Below are 12,880 nucleotides of genomic sequence, written 5' to 3'. Positions count from 1 at the left end.
TCTCTCGACACCACTGGTCTCAGTATGTTCCCAGCTCAAGTCTCTATAACTTCCTCCTGACAATACTAATTATCAATGAACGACAGATAATTAGTACAGATACATAACGAGATCTCCTCAGATTATGAAAATATAGCTTTGATGTGTTATGTTCCCTATAGAAATATTATATAGACCTGGAAAAGACCATCGTCCAGAATACGCAACATCTGGGCTCAGAAATGACAGACGGGTCCTGTGGGCTTTTTGCGCTCTGCGTGCTCTGTGAAGATGCTCCTGTCTGCAGATAGATCCTTAGCACCATGGATAGGGCTGATATAGGTACGCACCATGAAACCCAGCATAGTGATAGGGAGCTGTGTGGTTGCATAGATGCATTTTTCTACAAATATAGATCATTTTTCTTCATGCACATAATGCTGGTGCTATTACAGCTCATTTGCCGTTAACTGGGCGGCACGGTTGGTGTAAGGGTTAGCAGAACTGCATAACAGCACTATTTCCCACCTCATCTCTAACTGTGTGGAGTTTGTATATATTCCCAGTGCTCGTGTGGGTTTCCTTCAGGGTTCCTCCCACTCCAAATATATACTGGTAGGTTCATTGGCTCCTGACAACAATGAACATGTGCATATATACACGTGGTAGGGAGTATAGCTTGTAAACTCCACTTGGAAACCTGGGGAGGGACTAATATTCTCTGTAAAGTCCTGCAGCAGAATAAGAGACGTGGTTAAGATGCCGAAATCCCAACACCCGTCAAAATGTCGATGCTGGAATCTCGACAGCCGGCATCCCGACCGTAAGTAATAATAAATAAACTGAATCAGCCCAGTGACGTCATAGTGTGGAGAGTAATAATTTATATAGTTTTATGTCATTTTCCCAATTCCAGCATATGCCATAATCGCAAGAGGGATCATCCTATCGTACTAATGGCTGGGACAGTGATGGGCAAGCCGACATTCTCCGACGAATGCAGATTACCTCTTCACCCCATCACTTATCCCTACATGCTCTCACATGCACATTACTCATCCAATATGCTTCCTGAGATGACGTGTGTAATCCCAGACTTCCCTACATGCAGTGGTGCCGGAATGGTGGCTCAGCTCGCCTCCCCCCAAACACGAGAGAGGCACCGATGTACAGGAGGAGCGGAGGAGGCTGTTGGGAGGCGGGGGTGTGACGCAGACATTAAATCACGCTTCTTGCCCTGTACGCCTCTTGCCACGAAGAAGAGCCTTCTCTGTTCTTCTTGTGATGCCTGACTGGCCTCACCATCTGCCGGCTCACAGGCATACAGGTGAGGGTGGCTGCAAGTGAATGGGGGAAGGGAATGATGAGAGACTCAGAATGAAGGGGGATGAGGGGCAGCTGAAAGACACAGAATGAAAGGTGTGAGGCAGAAAGACAGAGTGAAGGGTTGGAGGCTGAGAGGCATGGGATGAAGAGTGGGAAGGCTGAGAGGCACAGAGTGAAGGGGGGAAGGCTGAGAGGCACAGAGTGAAGGGTGGGAGGCTGAGAGACACAGAATGAAGGGTGGGAGGCTGAGAGGCACAGAGTGAAGGGGGGGAAGGCTGAGAGGCACAGAATGAAGGGTGGGAGGCTGAGAGGCACAGAGTGAAGGGGGAGGCTGGGAGACAGAAAATGAGGGGGATGGTGAGAGATGCCTGCAGGAGTTGATGGCGTGGCAGAGAGACGCAGGAAGGAAATGATGGTGTGGCTGAAAGACGTAAGCAGGACTGGGACTCCTGGCCTCCTTCTCCATGGTGCTGCCCCCTCATCGTGGTGCTGCCTCCTCTTCCCCATGGAACTACCTCCTCCTCTGTGGCTCCACCCCTAGAGGCGCCAAAATTGAGATTATATCTGGCCCCCCTAACCTAAACGTTCTGACACCCCTGCATGTCATTCAGACCACACAGACCTGCGCTCTTGTCTACCATATCACCTAGACCTCTCCATGCCTCTTATGCCTGCTGTGTGCCACCCTGGCCACCCCAAATGCCACCCACACAAATGCAGCTCAGACTTTCCAAAATGCCACTCAAACTTCCCCACAAATAATGGGATGACATCTTTTATCCAGTGGCCGGCCAGCCATGAGGTGATCTTCTTGCTTCAGCAATAAGTAACCTGACTAGGCGTTTCTGGCTCATGGGCGATCTCTTCTCTGGAATACCGGCTGCTTGGCAATGATTTACCCACTGTTTCCTGTCAGACTCTGTAGAATGGGAATGAATAGGCTGCATTCTGTAAAATGGATGCTTCTTATATAAAATGGATGCTTCTTATATAAAATGGATGCTTCTTATATGTGCTTACAGTGGGCGCTCTGCAATCTGACTAATTTCTAACGCTGCACATACAGTACCTTTATAAGAGCCTTTAGTGTCTGTTTCTACAGAGCAGACAGCGGAGAGCAGGCCCTTCATTTATAAGTACGGTTCATATTTCCCTAACTTGTCAGTAGTGACAGAAATGTGCTGAAAGATTTATATCCACTTGTCTGCTGTCTGTCTCATTACTTTTTGTTACTAAGCATATAGGGCATCCCAGGAACACCCACTAAAATGCACACTCCCTGCATCCCAGGACCAGATTAACCCTTGGGGGTGCCCGGGGCACTTTTAGACAGGGGGGCCCTGGTGGAGCAGGGGTGTATAATAGATTGTGCGTATATGACTGGTGTCACCTGTGTTGAACTATTTAATTGATAAGAAAGTGTTTCAACCCAGGTGATTGCAATCATAGATTAAGAGGGAAGTCCAGGTAGAGAGCATGTTGTCCCTCCTGTAATGGGTCATGGTGGGATGTATGGATTCTGTATATTAAATTTAAACCAATGGTGTATATTAGATTTAAACTAATAGTTTAATAATGCCTGGGTACTGTTTATAGCTCCACCTAATTGTAGTACAATGAAGGCAATTTGAACAACCTTAAAATGCACATAGCACATCTATAATTTATCTTGTCACGTGCAAGAATAGCAGTATCCTCTGTATTAACTTGCACACTGGGACAGGACGCAGGAGGACTCTGTGTGTGTCTCTGTCTAGACCCTCATTAGATAGCCGGTTACACAGGACGCAGACTCTCAGGCAGGGAGGAAGAGAAGCTGAGATCACCGTGTCACTTACAGCTCTCTCCACCCTCCTATCTCTACTCTGGTCAGTATCTCATGAAACCTGATACTCCTGTGGCTCTGCTCTCATTCTGGCTGCTTGGTTCTGCTGTTGCATAAGAGGAAAAGCTAGTGATGTCAGTGTGCTCTGGCTGGGGGGGCCCCCTGACAAAGGGGGGCCCGGGGTACAGTATGCCCTGCATTCCCCCCTTAATCTGGCTATGCTGCATCCAAATGCTTTCTGTGTCAACGTGTGTAACCATCAGGACCAGTGGCAGATTTTACCTATGGGCTGTAGGACTGCAGCACCCCCCAGGTAAAATGCGCTCTCCTCCCCTCAGGCTCAGAGCAGAGGCAGCAAAGCAGACAGGGCCGGGCCGCAGACGTCATGGAACGCCGTTCCTGGTGACGTCATTTTAGAAAAGCGCTTCAGGAACGGCATTACAAAGCGTTCCGGTCCAAAAATAGCCCTAGTTATAAGATAAGGACTTGGAACAAGCAAGAAGGTTGGTGTCCACAGGAAATGTGCCTTGTCATTTGATCAATGCATAAGGTCAATGTATATTCAATTAGCTGTAATAAACTAGTTAGCTCTTGTAATTTCTTCCTAACAACATATCCTATTAGTTTCTCAGTGATCCATGACATGCTTGCTGGCCTCCATTATATGTAATGTATTTCACCAGAGTCAGGATCGACGGTGCGGAAAGCCACAGGGCCTCGGACTGATGAGGAATCTGGAGGCTATTATTGTGTTTCTGTAATGGTTTCTGTGGTGACGGAGAGGACCACATGCCGAATTCCGATTCTCTCAGATTCTCTCGCCGTTGCTTCTGTTCAGTGTATACGATGTAACAGTCCTGTGGAGAATGGTTTTGTCAGCCAAGTAAATATTTCTATGGTACAAAGAGCCAGATGCAATAGAGAATGGCCACTAGATTTTAACACACACATTTCTGAGGTAACCGTAAAATATGGTGATTGTAGCCCCAGAACCTGATTAAGACAATATGGGGGGACCTTGGCAACATACTGGTTTGGGCTCCTTTCTTCCTCTGTTTGTAAAAAAAAACCCCCAAAAAACAGGAAAGGGTAATAGGGCCTAACACATGATGTGGCTATGTAGCTTTCTCTATATGAGGTTTGGGAGATTTGTCACTGGATATACAACTTTGTCATACAGTATATCACTGTACCACTTCTTCTGAGGCTGATTCTAACCTACGCGCAGTAGCGTCGTTTGGCGGTTGCTGTGCATACTTCCCTACGGGTGTAGTATGGTATGCCGGCCGGGCTCCCGACGACCAGCATACCGGCGCCGGGAGCCCGACCGCTGGCATACCGACAGCGTGGCGAGCACAAAGGAGCCCCTTGCGGGCTCGCTGCGCTAGCCACGCTGCGGGCACGGTGGCGCGCTACGCGCGCCACGCTATTTATTCTCCCTCCAGCGGGGTCGTGGACCCCCACAAGGGAAAATATCTGTCGGTATGCCGGGTGTCGGGATTCTTCCGTATACTTCCGGCGCCGGGATCCCGACATTCGGCATACAGAAGACCACCCTTCCCTACTTTGCTTGCCCTGGTAGGTGAACAGGGGCGTGGCCAGTGGAAAGGTGGGCTGTCTGGGGGCATGGCCAATGGCAAGGTGTACTGTCCGGGGGAGTGGTCAGCGGGGAGGTGGGCAGTGTGGGAACGTGACGTTACGATTGCGTCATTGTGGCTCCACCCCCAGCTTTACAGTGCAGAGATACAGGCACTCGGACCACCCACTTGTTCCCTGCTGTGGGCGGCGGACGGTGGAGGGGGTGGAGGATCGTGGGGGGCTGGCAGTGAAAATGGGAGACATGCCTTCCTTTCCGGCGGCGCGGGAAGGCCACCCCATTTTCGTGAGCCTCCCTGGTAGGCAAGTATGTTGCTGGGACTTTATGCAAATGCCTTTCCTCATGTATCTGGATGTGCAAGGACAGAGAAGCCCACTCTTAAGGCCTCCACACACGGCACGATATAACTGCCGATCCGACGAATTGGAATGATAAAGCAGCTATATCGTTCTGTGTTTGGGCATGATGTCGACCATTGCGCACACCCGTGGGGTCATCTGCCCACATCACTGATCTTTCTGCATGTTCAAAAGATCCGCAATGCAGACGGACAATCCCATGCAGCGCTATGCATAGGAGGGCCGGCAGAGTGGGCGGTTGGGCACCGGATCGCCCTTTGTGCGGAGACCACCTGGTATGTGCTCCATCGTATTGGATGCACACATCGCTCGGTGTGTTGCCAGCTTTACCGCTCGTACATGCTGTGACACTGAAATACAGTGTGGCCACCATTAGTATTTCATTTATGTAGTATCCATTCTCTTAGCTATACCTTTCAAATGAATCTTCATGGGAAATAACGATCAATATCTGCGCTGGAATGGCAGTCAGCTAATTAAGGTTAATGAGTCTCTGATCGATTCACCTGTGCTGATGCAGGAATTTGGGTCCTCATTCCGAGTTGTTCGCTCGTTAGCTGCTTTTAGCAGCAGTGCAAACGCTAAGCCGCCGCCCTCTGGGAGTGTATCTTAGCTTAGCAGAATAGCGAACGAAAGGATCGCAGAGCGGCTACAAAAAACAATTGTGCAGTTTCAGAGTAGCTGCAGACTTACTCAGCTCTTGCGATCACTGCAGACAGTTTAGTTCCTGCTTTGACGTCACAAACATGCCCTGCGTTCGGCCAGCCACTCCCCCGTTTCCCCAGCCACTCCTACATTTTCGTCTGGCACACCTGCGTTTTTTAGCACACTCCCGGAAAACGCTCAGTTAACACCCAGAAACACCCACTTCCTGTCAATCACTCACCGACCAGCAGAGCGACTGAAAAGCGTTGCTCGGCCCTGTGCAAAATTGCATAGTTTTGTGTGAAAGTACTTAGCGCGTGCGTCCTGCGGCCCATACGCATGCGCAGAACTGCCGGTGTTTAGCCTGATTGCAATTCTGCTAAAAACGGCAGCGAGCGAACAACTCGGAATGGACACCTTTGTGCGTACGTTGAAATGAATTGAATGTTGCCCTTGTGTTTATACCTGCGCAGGGTGAAAGAAGCCGCCAACAGAGTCATTGATTAACCGCAAGTTGCAAACTTATCCGCCCAGAATTACTGCAGTAACTTAATATAATCATTCTTCCATCTATAAAGCCGCTCTGTAGCCGCCGCTCTGTAGCCGGTGTGTTTGGTCGCCTTGTCTAGGATCACTTGGCATCATTTACATATGTCAGACTCTGAATGTCAACAATAAATTGCTGTATCATCCTTAGGGGGCTTTGATGTAAATCCTATCCGTCCTGTACTTTCTGCATATATATGAGACGATTCAGCAGAGCATCTGGAACGGGAAGGAACTACAGGAGGAGGAACAATGCATTTATAAAAAAAAGGACAAAGCGTCTGGTTCAACCTTCATATAACCTTCAGCAGGCGACTGTCTACAGCTACGGAGATAGAGTGTCATTAAACATTAATAAGATCATGTAAAGTGAGTTAAAAAAAAACTTACATATGATCCAAAACTGTTCAGTACAACTCCCAAATTCCTGGAGATTACATTTCTCCTGTATAGATAATGTATTTATTTATTTTTTATTAAATGAACTTGCCGCTATAAATTTCCCATTCAATAAAATAAGAGTCTGAAAAGTTTGCTGGAAAAGAGGTATCTCAAATCACAGGACATTACAGCACAGGGGACATAGCAAAGTGGGTGTTGGGGGGCTCCGCCCGTGCCGTCCCGTCCTCCTGCGGTCCCCACTCTGCACATCTGAGCATGCCTGGAATTTCCGGTCAGGAATGTTAGCAGCTGTGATAGTAGTCAGGGGGTCTAAAACCTATTTTATAATGCTCACCCGGAATGATTCATCCTTTAGAATGTAAGCTCTTATGAGCAGGGCCCTCTTTCCTCATGCGCCTTTCTTTCTCTTACTTAGCATATCTTCTCTTCAGTCCTCCTTTCGATGGCACCAAATCCCTCGGTTTTCTGCTGCCCTCATACTTACTCAGTATCGTCTGCTGATGTCTATGGGGGTAATAAAGAGTTGATTGCAGCAGCAAATTTGTTAGCTGTTGGGCAAAACCATGGCCCTCATTCCGAGTTGATGGCTCGCTAGCAGATTTTAGCAGCAGTGCACACGCTAGGCCGCCGCCCTCTGCGAGTGTATCTTAGCTTAGCAGAATAGCGAACGAAAGATTAGCAGAATTGCGAATAAATAATTCTTAGCAGTTTCTGAGCAGCTCCAGACCTACTCCTAGATTGCGATCAGCTCAGTCCGTTTAGTTCCTGGTTTGACGTCACAAACACGCCCTGCGTTCGGCCAGCCACTCCCCCGTTTCTCCAGACACTCCCGCGTTTTTCCCTGACACGCCTGCGTTTTTTAGCACACTCCCGGAAAACACTCAGTTACCACCCAGAAACACCCACTTCCTGTCAATCATTCACCGATCAGCAGTGCGACTGAAAAGCACCGCAGGATCCACAGCAAAACTGCTAAGTTTTTAGTTAAATAACTAAGCGCATGCGCCCTGCGTGCCTTGCGCATGCGCAGTTTGCAACAAATCGCAGCATAGCGAAAATCGGCAACGAGCAAACAACTCGGAATGAGCGCCCATGTGCACTGCAGGTGGGGCAGATGTAACATGTTCAGAGAGAGTTAGATTTGGGTGGGTTATATTGTTTCTGTGCAGGGTAAATACTGCCTGCTTTATTTTTACACTGCAATTTAGATTTCACTTTGTAATGAAGTAGCTTACGCATCTCTCTGCTGTCGTCAAATATTTTACAACATTCTATGATAATTACTTTTGTTGCACAAAGGAAAATATTGACAACAGAATAAAGGCAAGTACTAATCTGTTACTATAGCGCCCAGTACCTTCTAAATAATGTTTCCTAAAGTTTCCGTTATATGGTATGTCCTCCCCTAAACATCACTGTTGGAACTATCTGACATCCTTATTACTTACACCAGTGTTTTCCAGGCCCCCGGGACAGTGCGTGTTTCCATTCCTCCAGGACAGAGCGTGTTTCCCAGTCCTCCGGGACAGAGCGTGTTTCCCAGTCCTCTGGGACAGTGCGTTTTTCCAGTCCTCCAGGACAGAGCGTGTTTCCAGTCCTCCGGTACAGTGCATATTTCCCAGTCCTTCGGGACAGTGCGTGTTTCCAGTCCTCCGGGACTGTACGTGTTTCCAGTCCTCCGGGACATTGCGTATTTCCAATCCTCCGGGACCGTGCGTTTTTTCAGTCCTCTGGAACAGTGCGTGTTTTCAGTCCTCCGGGATAGTGCATGTTTCCATTCCTCCGGGACAGTGCATGTTTCCAGTCCAGTCCTCTGGGACAGTGCATGTTTTCCAGTCCTCCGGGACAGTGCATGTTTCCAATCTAGTCCTCCGCGACAGTGCATGTTTTCCAGTCCTCCGGGACAGTGCATGTTTCCAGTCCTCCGGGACAGTGCATATTTCCAGTCCAGTCCTCCGGGACAGTGCATGTTTTCCAGTCCTCCGGGACAGTGCATGTTTTCCAGTCCTCCGGGACAGTGCATGTTTTCCAGTCCTCCGGGACAGTGCATGTTTTCCAGTCCTCCTGGACAGTGCATGTTTTCCAGTCCTCCTGGACAGTGCATGTTTTCCAGTCCTCTGGGACAGTGCATGTTTCCAGTCCTCCGGGACAGTGCATGTTTCCAGTCCAGTCCTCCGGGACAGTGCATGTTTTCCAGTCCTCCGGGACAGTGCATGTTTTCCAGTCCTCCGGGACAGTGCATGTTTTCCAGTCCTCCGGGACAGTGCGTGTTTCCAGTCCTCCGGGACAGTGCATGTTTTCCAGTCCTCCGGGACAGTGCATGTTTCCAGTCCAGTCCTCCGGGACAGTGCATGTTTCCATTCCTCCGGGACAGTGCGTATTTCCAGTCCAGTCCTCCGGGACAGTGCATGTTTTCCAGTCCTCCAGGACAGTGCATGTTTTCCAGTCCTCCGGGACAGTGCATGTTTTCCAGTCCTCCTGGACAGTGCATGTTTTCCAGTCCTCCTGGACAGTGCATGTTTTCCAGTCCTTTGGGACAGTGCATGTTTCCAGTCCTCCGGGACAGTGCATGTTTCCAGTCCAGTCCTCCGGGACAGTGCATGTTTTCCAGTCCTCCGGGACAGTGCATGTTTTCCAGTCCTCCGGGACAGTGCATGTTTTCCAGTCCTCCGGGACAGTGGGTGTTTCCAGTCCTCCGGGACAGTGCATGTTTTCCAGTCCTCCGGGACAGTGCATGTTTTCCAGTCCAGTCCTCCGGGACAGTGCATGTTTCCATTCCTCCGGGACAGTGGGTGTTTCCAGTCCAGTCCTCCGGGACAGTGCATGTTTTCCAGTCCTCCAGGACAGTGCATGTTTTCCAGTCCTCCGGGACAGTGCATGTTTCCAGTCCAGTCCTCCGGGACAGTGCATGTTTCCATTCCTCCGGGACAGTGCGTGTTTCCAGTCCAGTCCTCCGGGACAGTGCATGTTTTCCAGTCCTCCAGGACGGTGCATGTTTTCCAGTCCTCCGGGACAGTGCATGTTTCCAGTCCTCCGGGACAGTGCATGTTTTCCAGTCCTCCGGGACAGTGCATGTTTTCCAGTCCTCCGGGACAGTGCATGTTTCCAGTCCAGTCCTCCGGGACAGTGCATGTTTCCAGTTCTCCGGGACAGTGCATGTTTCCAGTCCAGTCCTCCGGGACAGTGCATATTTCCATGCCAGTCCTCTGGGACAGTGCATGATTTCCAGTCCTCCGGGACAGTGCATGTTTCCAGTCCTACGGGACAGTGTATGTTTCCAGTCCTCCGGGACAGTGCATGTTTCCAGTCCTCCGGGACAGTGCATGTTTCCAGTCCTCCGGGACAGTGCATGTTTCCAGTCCAGTCCTCCGGGACAGTGCATGTTTTCCGGTCCTCCGGGACAGTGCATGTTTCCGGTCCTCCGGGACAGTGCATGTTTCCGGTCCAGTCCTCTGGGACAGTGCATGTTTTCCGATCCTCCGGGACAGTGCATGTTTCCGGTCCTCCGGGACAGTGCATATTTCCAGTCTAGTCCTCCGGGACAGTGCATGTTTCCAGTCCTCCGGGACAGTGCATGTTTCCAGTCCTCCGGGACAGTGCATGTTTCCAGTCCTCCGGGACAGTGCATGTTTTCCAGTCCTCCGGGACAGTGCATGTTTTCCAGTCCTCCGGGACAGTGCATGTTTCCGGTCCTCCGGGACAGTGCATGTTTCCAGTCCGGTCCTCCGGGACAGTGCATGTTTTCCAGTCCTCCGGGACAGTGCATGTTTTCCAGTCCTCCGGGACAGTGCATTTTTCCGGTCCTCCGGGACAGTGCATGTTTCCAGTCCGGTCCTCCGGGACAGTGTGTGTTTCCGGTCCTCCGGAACAGTTTATGTTTTACAGATCTCATCAGTATCCCAAATGTGTCAGCCAGTACACCTGTGCACCTGCTAGGAGATCTGGAAAACATGCGCTGCTAGTGGTCCTCGAGGACTGGAGTGGGCAACGCTGACTGAGACATTTGGAGCACACAGCTGGCTTCTGGGATAGACTTACAGACGCTCGCAAATGCTTCTAAGTCTAATAAAAGCGTTACACGTCTGTGGTATCCAGTAGTGGGTGGGAACAGAATTCCTTTCCAAGGAAATCCCATTTCTTCCTATAGCAGACATAGCATGCAGTGTGTGCTGTACGCTCCCCTGTGAATGATATCATGTTCTCTGTGCAGCGCAGTGTGGACGGTATGACTGCAGCTGTAGAAACATCAGCAATAATCTTTATTTCTGGATATTAAATATTTTAATAACTTCATTTAACATTTCTACATTCCATTCCATTTCTGTATTAAATGCAGCACCCGCTGTCTCTTACTCATCCATAGGTTTCAGTTGTAGCCACCAAATAGCTGCTTATGTTGGCTTTAGGGCCCTGCATACAATTGGCCTGACGAGGTTGGAGCAGCAGTGACAGCGCTGTATGGCGATTACAAGCAGACGCCTCGTGCTGCAGTAGTAATCCCACCTGTGTCCTAGAATGCGTCATCGGATCTCTCTGTCACCATTGGGCGGCTTACAGCACCGCATAAGCCACCCGTCGCAAAGGCCAGGAAATCTCAGTGCAACCATGGAGATCCCTAGCCTCTTCCCTCCCCCTAAGCGGTGGTGACACGCCTACATTTTGGGAAACGGAGGGTGTCGCCACCCAGCCCCCACCCCCCAAACGCCACCACCCTGTGTCAGAGGACCCATTCGCACACGCGCAGATTGGCTCCTGCACATGCGAAAAGTACAGATAATCAGTAGTTTGTGGCACAGGATGCTTCTCTAACCACATCTGAATAACCATCAATGTCACAGACTCAGCTGATTGTTGCTGATAACATGCTCAGGAGGCCTCTATACTAGGGTTTCCTACACTCAGTCTTCAAGGCACCCTAACAGTCCAGGTTGTAAGGATATCCATGTTTGTGCACAGGTGGTATAACCAAACTGACTGAGGCATTAAGTCACATGTGCTAAAGCATTGATATCCTTAAAACATAGAACATTGGGGGTCATTCCGAGTTGTTCGCTCGTTGCCGATTTTCGCAACGGAGCGATTAAGGCAAAAATGCGCATGCGCATGGTACGCAGTGCGCATGCGGTAAGTATTTTAACACAAAACTTAGTAGATTTACTCACGCCCGAACGAAGATTTTTTATCGTTGAAGTGATCGGAGTGTGATTGACAGGAAGTGGGTGTTTCTGGGCGGAAACTGCCCGTTTCCTGGGAGTGTGCGGAAAAACGCAGGCATGCCAGGGAAAAACGCGGGAGTGTCTGGAGAAACTGGGGAGTGGCTGGCCCGAACGCTGGGCGTGTGTGTGACGTCAAACCAGGAACGAAACTGACTGAACTGATCGCTATTTGTGAGTAAGTCTGGAGCTACTCAGAAACTGCTAAGAAATTTCTATTCGCAATTCTGCTAATCTTTCGTTCGCAATTCTGCTAAGCCAAGATACACTCCCAGAGGGCGGCGGCTTAGCGTGTGCAATGCTGCTAAAAGCAGCTAGCGAGCGAACAACTCGGAATCACCCCCCTTATTATTATTATCCTTTATTTATACGGGCCCTCATTCCGAGTTGATCGCTAGCTGCTTTCGGTCGCAGCGCAGCGATCAGGCAAATAATCTGCATTTTTACACAAGGTTTAGCGGCGCTTTTCAGTCGCTCTGCTGATCGGTGAGTGATTGACAGGAGAAAGGCATTTCTGGGTGGTAACTGACCAGTTTCCGGGAGTGTGCTAAAAAACGCAGGCGTGTCAGGCTAAAACGCAGTAGTGGCTGGAGAAACAGAGGAGTGGCTGGAGAAACGGAGGAGTGGCTGGCAGGACGCAGGGTGTCTATGTGACGTCAAGAAAAGAACTAAATAGTCTGAAGTGATCACAAGGTAGGAGTAGGTTTGGAGCTACTCAGAAACTGCATGAAAATATTTAATAGCAGAACTGCTAATCTTTCGTTCGCACTTCTGCTAAGCTAAGATACACTCCCAGAGGGTGGCGGCCTAGCGTGTGCACTGCTGCAAAAAGCTGCTAGCGAGCGATCAACTCGGAATGAGGGCCTTTATGTCATATGCCAACGATTTCCTATACCATTCACTACTGCTCTTTGAAGGTTGGCTGAGACTTGATCATGTGACCGAGTGTGTGTCCGGCCCCGATCGCATCATCATTGCTGCGGGTCCT

Source organism: Pseudophryne corroboree, chromosome 12, assembly GCF_028390025.1.
Source record: "Pseudophryne corroboree isolate aPseCor3 chromosome 12, aPseCor3.hap2, whole genome shotgun sequence".
In the NCBI taxonomy this organism is placed as follows: domain Eukaryota; kingdom Metazoa; phylum Chordata; class Amphibia; order Anura; family Myobatrachidae; genus Pseudophryne; species Pseudophryne corroboree.
The sequence above is the reverse complement of the archived record's forward strand: the minus strand, read 5'-3'. Positions refer to the sequence as shown.